At 37.4% G+C, this 16,198-nt stretch overlaps 1 protein-coding gene across 2 annotated transcripts in view; it reads left to right on the forward strand.

The window, feature by feature from the left end:
* The window catches only part of LOC119783647 (protein sidekick-1-like), a 433,545-nt gene that overhangs the window by 260,156 nt on the left and 157,191 nt on the right, over positions 1-16,198 (forward strand). The window lies entirely within an intron of this gene.

Genomic DNA, 16,198 nt, shown 5'->3' on the forward strand with positions numbered 1-16,198 from the left:
CAGAGTCCGATAAGTGTTTCAGCGTCTTACTTCTAGTGAGGGTGTTGACCTTGGTTTGAGTTCCCAGCTCTAAATCCAGAGCTGCTTGGAAATCCAGAAGAGAGTCTTCAGGTTTGGCTCAGAGGGCAGGCTGGGCAGGTTAAGCTCTTCCAGAGCTTCACAGGAGAAAAACAGGTAACCTGGAAGCAGAGACAAAAAGGTTAGAATCCAAACTGGACTCAGAGATAGCAAAGTTCTCAGGGGGTTCTAGGCTTAGGTGCTAACCAAACTGATTAAACACTGCGGCGTTGAGGCAAGGTCTGAAGACAGCTTAAGTACTGTGGTCCTCCTGATGAGATGATCAGTCGCAGGTGTGCAGGCAGCTCAGCTCAGGAGGATCCACGGCGGACTCTGCTGGAGGAAGGTGGAACTTCTCCAGCTCCCAACAATGAATAATTTAATCAATCTAGGCTTAAATCATTTTACAGATCACTTCGGTCCTACAATAAGAAAGTATTTGCTTGTGAATTTAATCAACAACCTAAAGATAAAAATGTGATTTTCATGTTACTCGATTGTCATATTTATGCTTTTAGAAAGGTGAAATAGTTTATTTTTATTTGCTTGGATTTAATAAGTAATCATAGGTAAACATGTAGAAAAATTTATGTTTTGTTTATGAATTCTTGATTTTTTTGTCTACATTTTGAAGGCATTTTAAACCCAGATCCTTAGTTGGGCTTTATTTGTTTTTATATTCCGGAACATTTATTAAAGCTACCCATTAGTGGGTGTTGTTTACGGGTTTGCATTTTCCTAATGTTTATAATGGGAAAGTGTAATACTGGGGTACTTGTACAGGTGCTGCTGTTGTTGTTAGGACATTTAAGTGTTTAATTTATGCTCTCTTCTATAGGTGCATCATAAACAGCTCTTCCTGGGCTGCAAGCTAAATTTAACCCTATAAAATGTTGTAAATGTTGCTGTGATGCTGAAAAACCAAAGGGATAGTATTCTATACTGCAGCTACAATAAGTTTTATTTTTATTTGAGTGCATTTTGTTTTTGAAAAACATAGATGTAAATCTCTTTAGTATTTTATTTTCCTTCAGCTATTCTAAGCCAATATGAATATATGTCTGATGGCAGCATTTGAGGACATTTAAAGGAAGTATGATCTTAAAAATGTGGGAAAAATTATGTTTTTAAATCTTTTTGGTAAAAGTTACAAGTACTTAAGTCATTTTAATTTATCCTTTTCTTGTTTTTATTCTGTTTTCAGTATTTCAGATTGGAGTGAGAGTCAGATGGGCTGAATAGAGGCACAATGAGGAAGTATACAGATAGAATAGTCAATGTACATCTTCTGTAAGCAGAACATCATTCCCATCCCTTACGCAGAAACTAGAGTCTTGCTCTCTCTAAAGTCGTGACAAATACAAGAAGCATTGGAAACAGGGAAAGATAAAGGGAAGGAGAAGAAGAGTGAATGAGGGGGAAAGTTTGGTAGCTGTCAGTTGATGGATGAGCAGAAAACAGTTCGTCTTTCTCTGGACTCCATGATAACGTAGCATCCTCACTTTTACTCTGTCTGTTCCTCTCTGTCATCCATTTCTATGTCATTTCTCTTTCAGGCTGTATTTATATTTCCTGCTGCTCACTGAAAGAGCCTCCTTATCCAGTTTTCCTCTCAAGCTTTTAGATGTCTTTAAGGGTGTGATTTGTGAATGTTGGTCTTTTCTTTTTTTTTCTGCTTCTTTTTATTTGCATTTCCTTAAAGTGCCCTTCTGCTACACCCCGAGGAAATACAACAAATCTAAATTATATCGCGCCCCTTTTTTTCTCCTTCTCCACCACCTGTCTGCGCTTTTCTCTAACTTATATAATTTTTTTCCGTCTCATTTTCTTTGGCTGACGGACAGTTGGCAAGAAAAACCGTGGGTCAACAGGTAAAAGAACATTTACATTTTCATTTACTCCCCCCTACTTTCTGGCTGCATCCTTTGCTCTCTCTATGTAGCTAAACAAAAAACAAATATTGCTATGACCCGGCTCGTCAAGCAGAAGGTCAGACCTGAGAGCTTATTAGCTAACAGCATCAAAGAAGGTCACAATGGCAGCAGTAATTGGTGCATACTGTGAAATCTACTCATCCTCTGAAGTTTTTCTGGTTATGCCTCAGGCCTAAACAGACACTTGGATAAACTACGATGTGCTAAACTTTTTCAAACCATCTATAAAAGAACTTGTTTCAGGATATGTTCATTATTAAGTACAAAGCACCTTAATTTATGTGATGTGGTAAAATCAGAGGAAGCACACAGCGACATGGTCAGGGGGTGGGGTGGGGTGGGTGGGGGATAATTATAGCTGCTTAGTTAAAATGAAAGAGCTTGAAATGGGCTTCAAATGTAAGAATATTGAGATAAATATAGCTGAGTGTTTCCATTGTAGTTTGATCAATCTAGATGCAGCACCTTCCACATTTTCCTAAGATACATAAAAAAAATTATTGTTTGTTTGAGATTCTTCAAAAGTGATCTTTGAAGTGTTTTAACCAGCTCTACTGCCTTTCTTCCTTTCTGTAATTGCAAGATAAATAGATCCAGCATTGCCTCACCTCTCACTGTGGATGTGGGCTAATATAGAGGTGTTTTCTTCATTTCCTAATGAAGATCAACATAGATCTGTCTTGTTTTTCATTTTGAAGATTGGTAAGAGAAATACATAATTATATACTGTATAAACAGGGTACGTTAGAAATAACTGATTATCAATTAGAGAAGTGGTATCCAACTTGTTTAATCAGGACAATTTTTTCCCCATAACTGACTTATTAATATTTATTTTGAAACAAAGATGAAAAGAAATAATTATAGTCTGAAAAATGTTTGAAGATGTTTGCTTTCAGAATAGAAAGGTGCACAATTTCTTATATTTTATGGTGTGCTGTATTATATACAGTAAGTCTGACTAAAGGAAGAACACATGGCTAAATAAAATAAAATGCTCTCTTTTGCTTCTTATATTTTTGATTTAAGAATATATTAACTTGTCAGAAAAATCGTGTCCTAAAAAGATAAAAAGAAGTTTGTCTACATTAGCTCGATTTTCTTAAGGGACAAATACCATTCTGGGACCGCTACACAAAACTGCTTCAAGGGTTGAAAATGGCTTCGATGCTGCCTTTGAGAGATCTGAATTAGACTTCTAAAGGCACTCTGATCATGTTTTTAATAAAAGAGTAGGATCCAAACACAGGAAGGAGGTGAGCAGATTCCTGATCTTGTGTATTTGATTAGATCCTTGCAGAAAACACATTTCACTCAGACTCCAAAAGGATCTGGCCATTAGAGCAGTAAACAGGTCTATCTAATGAATAACACCAAACAAAAATGGGATAACAATAGCAGAATATATTAAAACAAAATCATTCAAACAATTTAAAAGTTTATTAGAGGGATTGCATCTATTTCTACTACAATGGAGTTGTTTTGTTTTTTTTAACTCAGTTAATTTTAAATAATAAATTTTTTTCTTCTCTGAATAAATATTTTAAAATGACAAAATCTATTTGTTTCAATTTCTAAAAGAAAATTTTTACTGCCGTAAATCTAAAGTAATCCCTTGCTGCTTTGGCAGGTCAGAGCGAGTAAATCAGAGCCTAGCTGTAGTAATCAAAAGCACTTTATGAACTGGTCATCACAAGGTTGACCACCTCTATAAAAAGCAAGAGTTATGGCACTTTGCTGGGCTGGAGTGATCATGTGTGTTAACACAGGAAAGACATCAGTAAAGCCCTTGAGCTGTTGTAACTGTTCCCTCTGTAGCGTGTTTGTTGGCTTGTTGAAAAATGTGTCTTATACAAAGTAAATATGAGGAAGGAGGATTTTTTTTTTTTTTTTTTTATTTACATTTTTGTTTGAAGTCATCCCATGCATGAGTTGCAAACATGGCATGAGCTGCTTGTACTACTTTGTACCTGGCATTATACAGTAAGGCTCTGCCACTATATTTCCTATTGCATCATGTATTCCTACACCTCTGAAATTAAAAGCAATAACACACTAAACGATGAATGAATTAGAGTCCTTCCAACTCCACAAATATGCAACCAGCTTTACAGCATGAATTCCTGACACCTAATGACCATTATAGGCTCCAAAGATCCTTTTATACATTTTCTATCAAGCCCTAAAATTAACATAAACCGGAATGAACTTTGGTTTTCCTTGCAATGATTCCCATTAAGAAAAACTAAATTGATGACATCAGAGAAGTTAGTTTAACCATTGATCCAGTTTTGTTGGATGTCATCAATACAAATATTACAAATATTAACAGGTGAATATTAGTCCTTTCAATCCCACCAAGAAAAGACGGAAAGCTGGCTTCCCACTAAACATCATTTACTTTTTATGAAAGTGAAAGATCTTAGCGCTTAGATTATTGATTTCTAAATTTTATAAAAAACTGGTTGGGGTTTATAAAATCTACCCACAAAACCTGATTGTCAACATGTTTTGTTTGGGCTTGATTTGGATTGGAAATATTGGTATTAATGGTCAATATTTCAACAGGTTTTTATTCTTGGATATAAATGAAAGAGAAACATGGATTTAAAGTTTTAAATAGTGGCCATTACCAAGGCTTTATTTGACACTGATTTGCTTTTTCTATATTCTTTCTAAAAAGTGAGAAAGAACATGAATAATCATTATTAATGTGCTGTTTCAGGCTACCTTCTATGGCCCTCATGGAGGTGTAATTAATAAGACAATCCACCATTTATGATTCTTTTGTTTAGTTCATGTAATTTTAGGTTACCATGATTTAAAAAAAAAAACGATTTAGTTTTGAGCAAAACCTGTGTTTGTGGCTTTTAAGTTCTTATCCTACTTATTGATTTGTTTGATTATCACTTGAATAATGTCTGGCTGATTTAATGGTTAGATAATGGACAGATAATGTGCTTTTAAATCTGAGATAATGAAAGAAAAAAGTCTAATGGTCCGAATTATTCTTTAAAGTCAACAAACCTCTTGGCTTCAACAAATTTAGGAATTATTTCCTTAGCTTGATAGCACTCAGAATGTATCATAATGATATTTAATCAATCTCAATATCCCCCCTCCTTACAGTACCAGATGCAGCCCTGCTAAAACTGACCAGCAATGACACCGACTTAAACTCAATAAAAAAGAAAAAAAAAAAGAAAAACTGAATTGCATTAAACATTTCCTGCAGATTTTAAGGGCCAAGGTAGGGCCTTTGAAGTGTGAAATTTGAACAGTAGCTGCAATTGTATCAGCAGCAGGTGAGAACATAGCCTCCAGGTGTTCAGACAGCGAGCGTGAGAATTTAAGTACTCTGCAAAATGAAAAAGGTCTATAGGATATATTGTGCTCTGCTTTAAGAACCATGAGTGTGTGGTGGCAGACTCAATCTGACTCCCTTGGCTCACAGGGGTTACATTATTCTTCTTCGTCATCCCAACTCCTAGCTAATAAAAGCGTTGCAAGAATGTCTTTTACTCACAGAAGCATTTTAAAAAGACGGATGTACAGTCTCCTCCGTGCAGTTATTGGCACCTCTGGTGAAATGTGTCAAAGGCTTTCAAATAAAGTCATCTGTCACTGCAGTAGCATAATCTTACAACTGATGTTTTTAATGATTTCTTCAATAGAAAATAAGTAAAATTAAGGATTTTTGCAATTTATTCTTTATTTTAATTCATCTGCTTCAAAAAGATCTAGGAATTAGTTGGCTACCAGTATTAAGTATGTGGGAGATTTAAAAATCCTTGGTTTCAAAACCGCTTAAATTTCCCTTCATGCTGCTCCTGTGATTTAAAGTCCTTTTCAATAAGAGGCCAGAGAAAGTCTAAAGAAACCAGAGCACATCTAACCATGTGTAGCTCAATGTAACAAAGTGCTTCCCCTCCCCAACATCTTGCTACACAATGCTTTCCAGCTAGCTGAAATAAGATTGCTGCACATTTACCTTGCTTACAACAAAAAAAAATGAATTTAGCTGTTTAGGAAAATATCTGAAAAAGTCAATTTTTGAAATTATTATAAATTAGTTTGAGTTATTTTAGGTTAAGCCTTAAAGATTTTATTTTTGAGGTAGTATTGACACTTTCAATTTGAATTAATATCAGACATTTAGCTAGGAATATTTCATAGGGTGTACAGCTTGGCGTATCACATCTCTAGGCTTGGTGTAGGGGGTTTGGGGGTATCCTCCCCCAGAAAACTTTTAAATTTAGATCTCTCTGAAATGTTATTTCCTGCATTTAGAGGTGGAATGCAGCTAACCCTTTGTCTTTGTTACAACACTACTTTTTTCCTGATTATGGGAAGTATGTGTGGTTGACTAGAGGAGGAAATTTAATAAGGAAGACATGAGATCATTTTTAGGTACAATACTATGTTTCATCTATTCAGACAATCAGAGCGTTAATTCAAAAAGCAAAAATGCTTTTGCTGCTCCTGTTTTCAATGGCAGAGAGCAGCTTTGCTATATTTGCTGTAATCAGTGGGTGAAAAATCCAGATTACAATCCTGCCTTAAAATATTTCACTGTCGGAGCCATGCAGACCCCCACGTACCGGCAGTGTGGTGTCACTGGGGATCCCCAGCAGCAGCTGCCTCAGGCCAGGTCAACTCTTGTGGGGTTTTCACCTACTGTTCATGGCAGCTGGAAGTTAGCGTGTTATGCATTAAGTTATTGTTTTTCAGGTATATGGTACAAACTGCAGGCGCCAGAATAATAAAAGTGTACATATTTTCCAGGCGGTTTTTGACATTTCAAGTTAATTTAGGCGTTAATAAACTGTTTCAGAGGAGTGATCAAAGCGATCTGCATCAGCAGCGCTGTGTACGTCTCCCTGCCAGCCTCAGATCGGCCTCTCTGATTGGTGGATGTGGCGCGTTGAGCAAAAGTGACATTTTTCCAACTCCAGCATCAGGTGCCTGTGAAATTTAGAACATTTAATTGAAGTTTCTAAGGTAAAAACAGGGAGTACAATTTGTCATCTTTTTAGTGAAGGCCATAGAATGTACTGCTGTACGGATTGCTTGCTAAAAGCCTGAGTCATGTTGTGATTGAATTGAAATCTTTCAGTAAAAAGTAATATGCTTGTATTTGTATCAATACCCCACAGCTCTACTTATATGACTCTGTGAAAGCGTTCAGCTTTTCATAACCTGTGGATCCTGCTGTTGTATTCCAGTGTCACGGCTAATGATTTTACTCAGAATTTTTTCGTCATAAAAGGGTGCATCTGGGAGGGAGTGGGACAGGGGTGTCCTGGTGGTTACGGCATTGAGCTTGGATCCCAGAGGCTCTGAGTTCAAGCCCCACTCCCACAGACTGCCGCTCTAGGTCTCTGAGCAAGACCCTGAACCCCACACTGCTCACCGTGTGCCACACAATGGCAGCCCAATGCTCCCCAAGGGGATGGGTTAAATGCAGAGACTTCATTTCGTTGCTCTGTATTTGTGACAGTGTAATGAGATAAAGTTGAATTCTGTTCTCTATTCTTTAAAAAATCTAGAAATTCATGCTTGCAGTGTAAATTTGTATGATTTCTGGCTTCAATGAACATCTTAAATGCTCTCATATGATGTTACTCCATGGTGGTGCTGATCAAATGCTGCATCATTCTGTCATTTCGGGTTACATCCAGCTGCTTAAGCCTCATCAAATAATGAAACACTTATTGGGCTCCATGGCTCCTATTAACAATGCTCTGCTCACCACTTCAGCTACATGATTTGTGTTCTTCCTATGACTCCTTCCTGTTTATCACATGGATGAAGTAACGATAGAAATACAGAAGATTTGGCAGCTGAAGGACAGGATGCACCTTTCTCCATCCTCTGTGTGTTTCTGTCTCCCTTCTGGCTTGGATGTGCAACTTTCTGTGTGCTGTGGGATTGTGTGTGAGAGCTTGGCATGTCTTGGCTCGTTTTGTTTTTTTATTCTTTTATTGGGATTCTGAGGTAAGTGTGCTATGACGATGACACTTAGCTGCCAGCATGCAGCATTAATGAGCACCATGACACTCAAAGAAACACTCTCACCTTATTTCTTGCACTCCTGTGGTATTCTCTAGAGAGATCAGCAAACAATCGCCTTTTTCTCTCCATTTATTTCTCTGCACTCTGTAAAGACACGTTAAAATCATGATTTTCATCACCTACTTTCCAGATTGTTTTATATATATATTGTTATTTTTTCCTTTTCTTAAATATAGTTCTCCTTTCTCTCAAACGTAGTCTTTTTGCTGTTTATGTGGTGTCAGTGTGATAAGTGTTAGTTGGATGTGAAACCTGCAGACACATATCTGACAACTCTATTAATACACAGTCAGCTGACACCAGCCCTCTGTTTTGTGTATTGTGTGTGTGCATGAGTGCGTGTGAAGGGGAATGTATGTGCGTGAGAGTGAGATCAGCCAACCCCCCTGCTCTCGAGGTCTCTGCAGAGATTTGTCTAAAAGGCTTAAAACACACAGATCTCCAGTCACAGAAAGATCATACACACACAGGCTCTCTATTTGACACTGTTGGGAGTTGACTGACAGATTTAATAGGGGAACAAGCTGTAATCTGAGGGAATCCATTCAAAGATGGATTATACTCTAATCTCTAGATGGAATAGCCTTTCATCTCTCCCTGTCTCTCTGTTCATCTTTCTGTATTCTACCCTAAAAACTCCTCCTATCATTTTTTTCATTTCTTTTCCATGCTTAAATATACAGTTTTTTTAGTTTCAGGCTAAATGACGCAGAATTACCTCACATCCAGCTGTGTCGCCTTTTCAGGGATTTGCTGTTAATCAGTAATAATTCTGCTGATGAGAGAGCATTAGAATGTCGCAGGGCTTTTCAGTCTCTATAGTGGTGAATTTTTAACCACAACTAAGAATAAGGGCACGAAGTAACTAACTAGACACTTGAAGGGTTGTCCCCTCCATTATCATCACTGGGTAATACATTTTAACTGTTCAGTCTCTCGTTAATAAGCCGTTTCTAAAACACAACCTGGAACCGGAGTCTTCCAGTATGATAATCTGGAGCATTAACATGATATTTTAACATTCAGCTGAAAAAAATCTCTATATCCTTGCACATTTAGATGTCAAATTATTTTTGTTCAATCAAGATCCAAAGACAAGGGGATGTGAAATTAACTTTTTAGATAACATAAAAACTTTCATATCAAAAATGATACCATCCTCTCTCAATTAAAGACTGAAGAATGACTTTAGAGCTATCAGAAAATTGCTGACTTGCTTTTTGCATTGTATTTTGGTAATTAAGTCTGTTGATGAGATGTAAGGCAAGGTAAATTGTATAGCGCATTCTTGGAACAAGAAAATTTAAAGGGCTATACAAGATGAAAATTGACAAAAGACGACATGAAAATGAGTATTTCGTTTTAGCAGTTTTCTCTGAATTTCTCCTTTTTTTAACCATTAGTTTAACCTAAATCTTGAATGGAGCTTCTTTATGTATAGTTCTAATCTGGGTGCAAAGAGTAGACCTTAACTGGAAGACCGAGTCGTCTGGGTGGGTGATACACTGACTACAGATTTTGGTGCTCAACCATTCTCTGCGATACAGGAAGCCATATAAGGACTCGTTTTCCACTGCTTGCAGCCAGTTCTGGGTCAGCAGCAGCTGACTGATTCACTTATAAGGCAAACCTGTCAACTAAAGACAAACACATGGATGAGTTGTCGAAGATTGAAGTCTTGGTTGGAAGGCCTATTGACCTCACCCTAATCTTTAATGGTCATCTTTTCCAATTTATCTTTTGTTTTTTCATTCAGTTAAATTGAGTTTATTTACATAGCGCCAATTCACAACACGTCATCTAAAGGCACTTTAAACAGACAATACAGTCAGATTGGTTGAAAGTTTCTGTCAAGGCAAAACAGTTGATTGTATACAGTCATTGACTTGCAAGACACATTCTTCCTGAATGATTTTGTGGTGAGGATTTTCACTTTCATTTAGTCCTTGGCTATTCAGCAATCCCTCACACCTAGCATGCATGTAGTGACAGTGGAGAGGAAAACTCCCTGTTAAGTGAAATAAACCTCCGGCAGAACCAGGCTCTGTGTGAGTGGCCATCTGCCAAGGCCAACTGGGGTTCAAGCAGACAGCGGCAGACAGAAAGAAAGAAGCAGAGATACACAAGACAACTGTCAACCAGCTCCACAGATGGCCCCCGTCAAGGAAACACACAGCCAGGCAGACAAGACAGCTATCATGTCATTTTAAACAGATTTTGGTATTTTTTCATTGTTGTACTTGTGAGCAGTTTTTTAATAACTTCCATTTTATATTTTAGCACCTTATATTTTTTGTAACAACCGGATCTTGTTTTTTTTTTCAGGTAAATGCATCAATACAAATACAAATCTATCTTAATTTTGTTACCTCTCCTTTTATTGCACACCAAAATACTTTTGTTTGTATTTTGCTACACTTGCTGCATTAGTCCTGAGTTAATCATAATCTATAATCAATGACATCAGAATCAAATAAAACTCAAAGAAATCTATGATCCCTCCAAAAAGTTTTTTTTGCATCTTATTAAATGACTTTTTCTATCAATATTGAATTCATGACTGGTTAAAAGGGGATACAGTAAGCTCTCTCAAGAGTTCTCAACCCTTCAACTATTGCCATTTTCAACTATAAGGTGTATTTATTTTTCTTAATGATGAAGGCTGTTGAGTTAAAAATTTTTGGACTGCAATTGCTTGGAAAGCAGGTTATTAAAAAAATCATTTGGTTGCATTTAATAATGTCAGTTAAAAAACAACTAGAAGAGGAAAAGATGGGAATGGAGACTGGGGAGAAAATGGGCAGTTAGAAAAAAGAGATTGAGACAAGATAAAATGATAGATTTCCCCTGAGAAAGAAGATGTTAGACACGCTGACAGGGAGAAGAGAAGAGTGCAGATCACACAGCCGTATGGCATTTTACTTTTGCCTCTATTTCCTTCAACATGTCTGTCACTACAGGAAAAAGACCATCTGCACAGTTCCTCCTCAGTTTTCCCCATCTGCATACACACTCCAATGTATCCCCGTGATCTGAGTGCTCCTCCTTCTCTATGATGTTATCTTTGGTCCCATTAGTGTTTTTTGCTGTCCAAATTTTGTCCTTGCTCCCCCCTCAGACACCCAGTCCTATAGTTAATAGGTTGGGTTCATGTCCCCCTACACTCATTATCTGCTGCTGTTGCTGCCATTAGGGCTGCACTGATGGTTAGTAGTCGCTGTCTGACCTCTGCTTCCCACACTGGACAGCTAATGGACACATTGTGCTTTTTCTCCATACTTCCAACTCTGTCTCTCCATCATCCTTCTGCCTCTTTATGTCCTCCACCCACACCCGCTGATCTCTACTTCTTCAAGAACGTGCGTTTGAACCTGAAGCTTGCCTTTTCAGCTTGATGCTCTCTCTTTCCAGTTATGATAAAGACAACACGTTGCAAATAAAAACACAACATGAGCTGATATTCATTAACATGAGAAACAAAACTGGTCCCACTCACGAGCTTTTACTTTTGAAAAACAGCAGTAGAAGCCAGTGCTGTGTGAGTTCAATATCTCCAAGATTATCTTTTAGGTTTGATTTATAATGAAAACTTTCCACAAAAGGGGTGGTACGGGGATAAATGGCAGATCTTTACAAATACAGAGGAATTGGTCTTTTGATACAGTTGTCCCAAGTTCAAATCCTGACTCCAACGTATTTCTTCCCTTTCTTTTCACCCGATTTTCTGTAACTGTAACTGCTTATAACAAGGTGCAGGTTTTCTGTTGATTTTTCCTAACCCCCAGAGGGGGAACTCAAAGTTGGAAATTAAAGAATAAGCTGATACTTTTCAACATGCTAGTAGCAGGCCCGACGGAGAACAAATATCCAGAATTTCCGCATTTGGACATTTATTTGCCTCATTAAAGCTGCTGAACCAATGAAGAGACTGAGCTCAACTCCTGCAGAGCTGAAATAAAGAGCTGATGGAGACCCATCTTTCAGTAGAAGCTCTTACTGCTGCAAACCAACAAGCTAATGGGAGCTAGCATTCTTCTACGTTCCTACTCCAGGGGCTATATGTAGAGCTCCCCCTACAGGTTTGGTGGGAGACAATTCAGTAGATACCAGCAGGTTACTTTTCCAGTTTTTTCAAAAAATTTTGTGGGCACAGCTTATAGTGAGGTGTGCTCTATAGTCTGGAAAATATGATAATTAGTGAAATGAAAACCACCTGTGTATAATCTAAGTATCAAATTATCTTTCAGGATGACCACATTATTTTTAAAACGGTCCTGGTAGAGCAGACTTCTGACTTCTGGGCCCCGAGGTCCTGCACATTCGGCTTCCACACATGAATCCAGTTGCTGAATGACCTCCTTAGCATGCAGTCAAGTTTTCCAGAGTCCTGCTAAGGACCTGCATGTTTGAGTCATGTCTTTTGAAGCAGAAACACATCTAAAAAGAGCAGGATACTGAGCTTATAGGACGGGAACTGAAAAAGCGTGCCCTAGAGAATGTAACACCACTAGGCAAGGCATCTCACCATCCAAACCAGGGAGCTCCCAGACAAGTAAGGGACAATGTTGTTTAGAAGTCAACGTCTGGGTGGTGTTACAAAAAAATCCAAATACTTTGCACTCTGTGGAAGCACTATCAAATCCATTATCTTTAAATGGAAATCAAATGTTACCATAGACAAATCTACCAAGAGCATTCCCCCAACAAAACTCAGACCCAACAAGAGGGGCATTAATCAAAGAGGCAGTGAGCCTGAAGGTGTCGCACAGCCCTAGAACAGAGAATCGAGTATCTGTCCTGAAAACTACAGTAGCTCCTATGCTTTAGAGCTTGAGTCTATATATAAGAAAGCATGTTCAAAAAGACATGTGGTCGACTCCCCAGAGGAGGGTACTCTGAGACTGAGACTATAAGTAAACCTTTTAGCCACAAAATAAAACTCTGTCTCATGAAAACCCAACACATCCCATCATTCCACAGGCACCATCCCCACAGTGAAACATGGTAGCATCCTGCTCTGTGATGGCCTTTTAGCAGCATGGACTGGAAAGTGGGTTTGAGTTGAGGAAAAAATGGCTGATGCTAAACTTTCTTAAAAAAAAAAAATGGCTACGGTTCGAGGCTGGGATGCAGGGCTCTCGCCAGCAAATTCTACTGTAATGTGCTGTTACGTTCTGTTTCTTTGCTGTTTGTTGAAAATGAGGCTGATATGCTCATTTTTAGTGTAACATCTCTTTGACTGAGATCTAGGTTTCTCTTTCCACCGTATCTAAACTGTTTAGAATTATAGCTTATTATCTCAATATCCTGATCTTAATGAGCATAAAGGCAGCAGAAACAGTATATTTCCCAAGGCAGGTGAATACAGTACAGCCCAGACAGCAGAGAGCAAGCTTAAAAGAATTAAAAAGACACCCTTCAAAAAAAATCCTGGCAATAACCCTGATATGAAAGTTCACCTTTTCAGGAAGACAAAGATTTGAAGATTACTGTTAAAGCAATACTCAAGTGGTTTCAGGGGAAACCGTCAAATATGTTAGATGGCTGACTTTAAGTCCTGATCTCAATTCATTTAAGAATCTCTGGTTCAACCTGAAAAATCTCTTTTCAGAAATGTTTGGAACCTATGGGATTCACATGCTCAGCCTCCTGGTTAACAATGGCTGGCCTAAAAAGATATACAGTATATATGTAATGTGCAACAGTTGTATAAATATAAAACACTTTTTTGAGGTCAGAAAGAAATTAACAGCCTTAATTTGAATGAATCGAACACTAGCTTTAGAAAAACTATAATAAGGTATGCAGAATACCATGTCTGAACCCATGATGCGTTGAATAATGATGCTGAAGGGCTACAGCAGGTGGCTCCTTTATAGTTAATGACAGCAAACTGATGATACAATTAGCAAGAACGAGTTGGTAAAACCTGGCCTGGGTTCAATTACTCTGAATTACAGCAGAAACATTCAAAGGGAAAAAGAATTGGTGGACACAACAAGAAAGCATGGATCTATTATAAACTAATCAGTGGTGTTGGTGTGATGGTTCGGTTTAGTTTTACGCTTCTAGCCCCTTCCGCGACTTGAATGCAACACAGTACTATTTCCATTTCTTTATGACCTCAGTACAGCATATCATCCACTTATGGCCACCCCCTGCAGGAAAGTTCACCAAGTCACAAACATATCTCTTCTCAAACTAGTTTCTTGAACATAGCAAGATACAGTACCTCACTTGCCTTCACAGTCACCAGAGGTCATCGGATATTCACTGTTTGTTACAATCATGCCAGTATGGACTGAGATACAGCTGAACCTAAAAGTTTACATACCCTTCCATTGAAGAAAATTATAAATTTGCACTAGTAATTCAAATAACACAAAACTGAAAAAAGTAATTAGGAATAAAAATTTAAACTTTGTAAAATAAAATGTAGATTTTCTAAAACACAAAATGTCCCAGACCAATTAAAATACTTTGCTCATGAACAGTGAACCAAGATACCCGTCAACAGGTGCAGAAGTCTGACTTAGCATTTCCTGAACATCACATAGAACACCTGATTTCAGGGATTAACTCAATATATTCAGAAACATTGTCATCATTCCAAATTTTTTAATATATATTTTTCATTTATTATTACTTTTGTCAGTAAAATTTCTTTTTAATGGCAGCTGATTTTTGTTTTCTCTTTAATGGAGAGGTATGCAATTGATTAAGCCAATTCTGAAGCCAAATGTTGGTCCTAGCAAAGTGAACCAAATAAAACAACCTGTGAGCTTATATAAGCTCTTATCTGATGTGGTCTTTTTTTCTATTTCTGCTTTACTGAACAACAAAATGCTGTGATTCCCAGTTACCACTTTATGAAATTCAGATAACCTGACTGGAACGCAGGTCATATTGAGTGCAAAAGCCTTCTGTTTTATAAACACCAGAACACACTTCAGATGTTAGGCAGAAATGTAAACATTTCGAAGGATTAAAACATCCTCACTTTAGACAACTGTAAGCCATACAGAAGTATAAAATGGTTTTGTGTAGGTGTGGGATGTTATGCTTAAGAGGATGTAGCAGGGAGTATGAAACAGATATCATGTTTAGTTAGTTATTTAATGAGAATTAAACAGAGTATTGTCCTTTTTATGAATGAGGTCAAAACTGAGAAAATGTTTTGCAGGTACTGTAGTTTCAGATCACATAGATTCTGCTAATATTTATCATAATGTGTTTATTTTTTAACCATGTTTAACATTAAGTATTAAATTTTTTCACGTACTCATAATAGCAGAGAAAATCACGTATTTTTCTCACATTATTTGAATGCATTTAGATCTACTTGATCTAGTTTAAGTTAAATGCTATCCCAAGTATATTGACTTATTTGTGTGAAAGACCTCAGTGAGCCATCTCTAAGCTCTCAGTGGCTTAAAACTCGTTTACATCCTGGCAACTTCTCAGCAGATGTGACAGTTGCCTTCTGATGCAACAGAAAGATAACGAGAGCCTTTCTAGATGTATTGTTTTTCTAGATGCACATTTTATGAGTGACACAAACCATAGCAGATTTTCTGAAGACATAAGATTACACTGAAGGAAAAGTAGGAAGGTGCTTACGGAATTGAAAATGCAAGAAATCCAAATCTGTTCCATACACGCAGCAATTCAACCTACTGAATATTGTTGTGGCAATTGCTATTACTTAAAATAAAAGCCTTCCAATTACATTTATCTAATCAAAGTACAAAGTGCATACCTCTTTATACATTCAAGTACGTAATATGAATACAATAATGAAATGTAACAATAAAAGAAATACATTCTACTGTTATCTATCGTATATTTAGTATAAATATCTAGAGAACAATAAATCAGGAGATGTCTGTATTTATTCCAAGCTCAAACACCTTAAAATGCACAAACAGGTATAAAGTTTGATGTGTGTTCTAAATAAAAGGGGGTTATGAGAACTTCCACTATCTCCTCCATCTATCTTTTTTGTCATTTCTTGTACATTCCATGCATGGACCATCTTTTGAGTCAAGGCATTAGTGAAGGTAGGCATCAAAATAGTTGTGAAAATCAAATATTTGTGAATATTACACTTCGGGCCCCATTCCCTGCCCGTC

This window comes from Cyprinodon tularosa, unplaced genomic scaffold (assembly GCF_016077235.1).
Source record: "Cyprinodon tularosa strain WSP-4 unplaced genomic scaffold, ASM1607723v1 ctg21, whole genome shotgun sequence".
Lineage (NCBI taxonomy): Eukaryota > Metazoa > Chordata > Actinopteri > Cyprinodontiformes > Cyprinodontidae > Cyprinodon > Cyprinodon tularosa.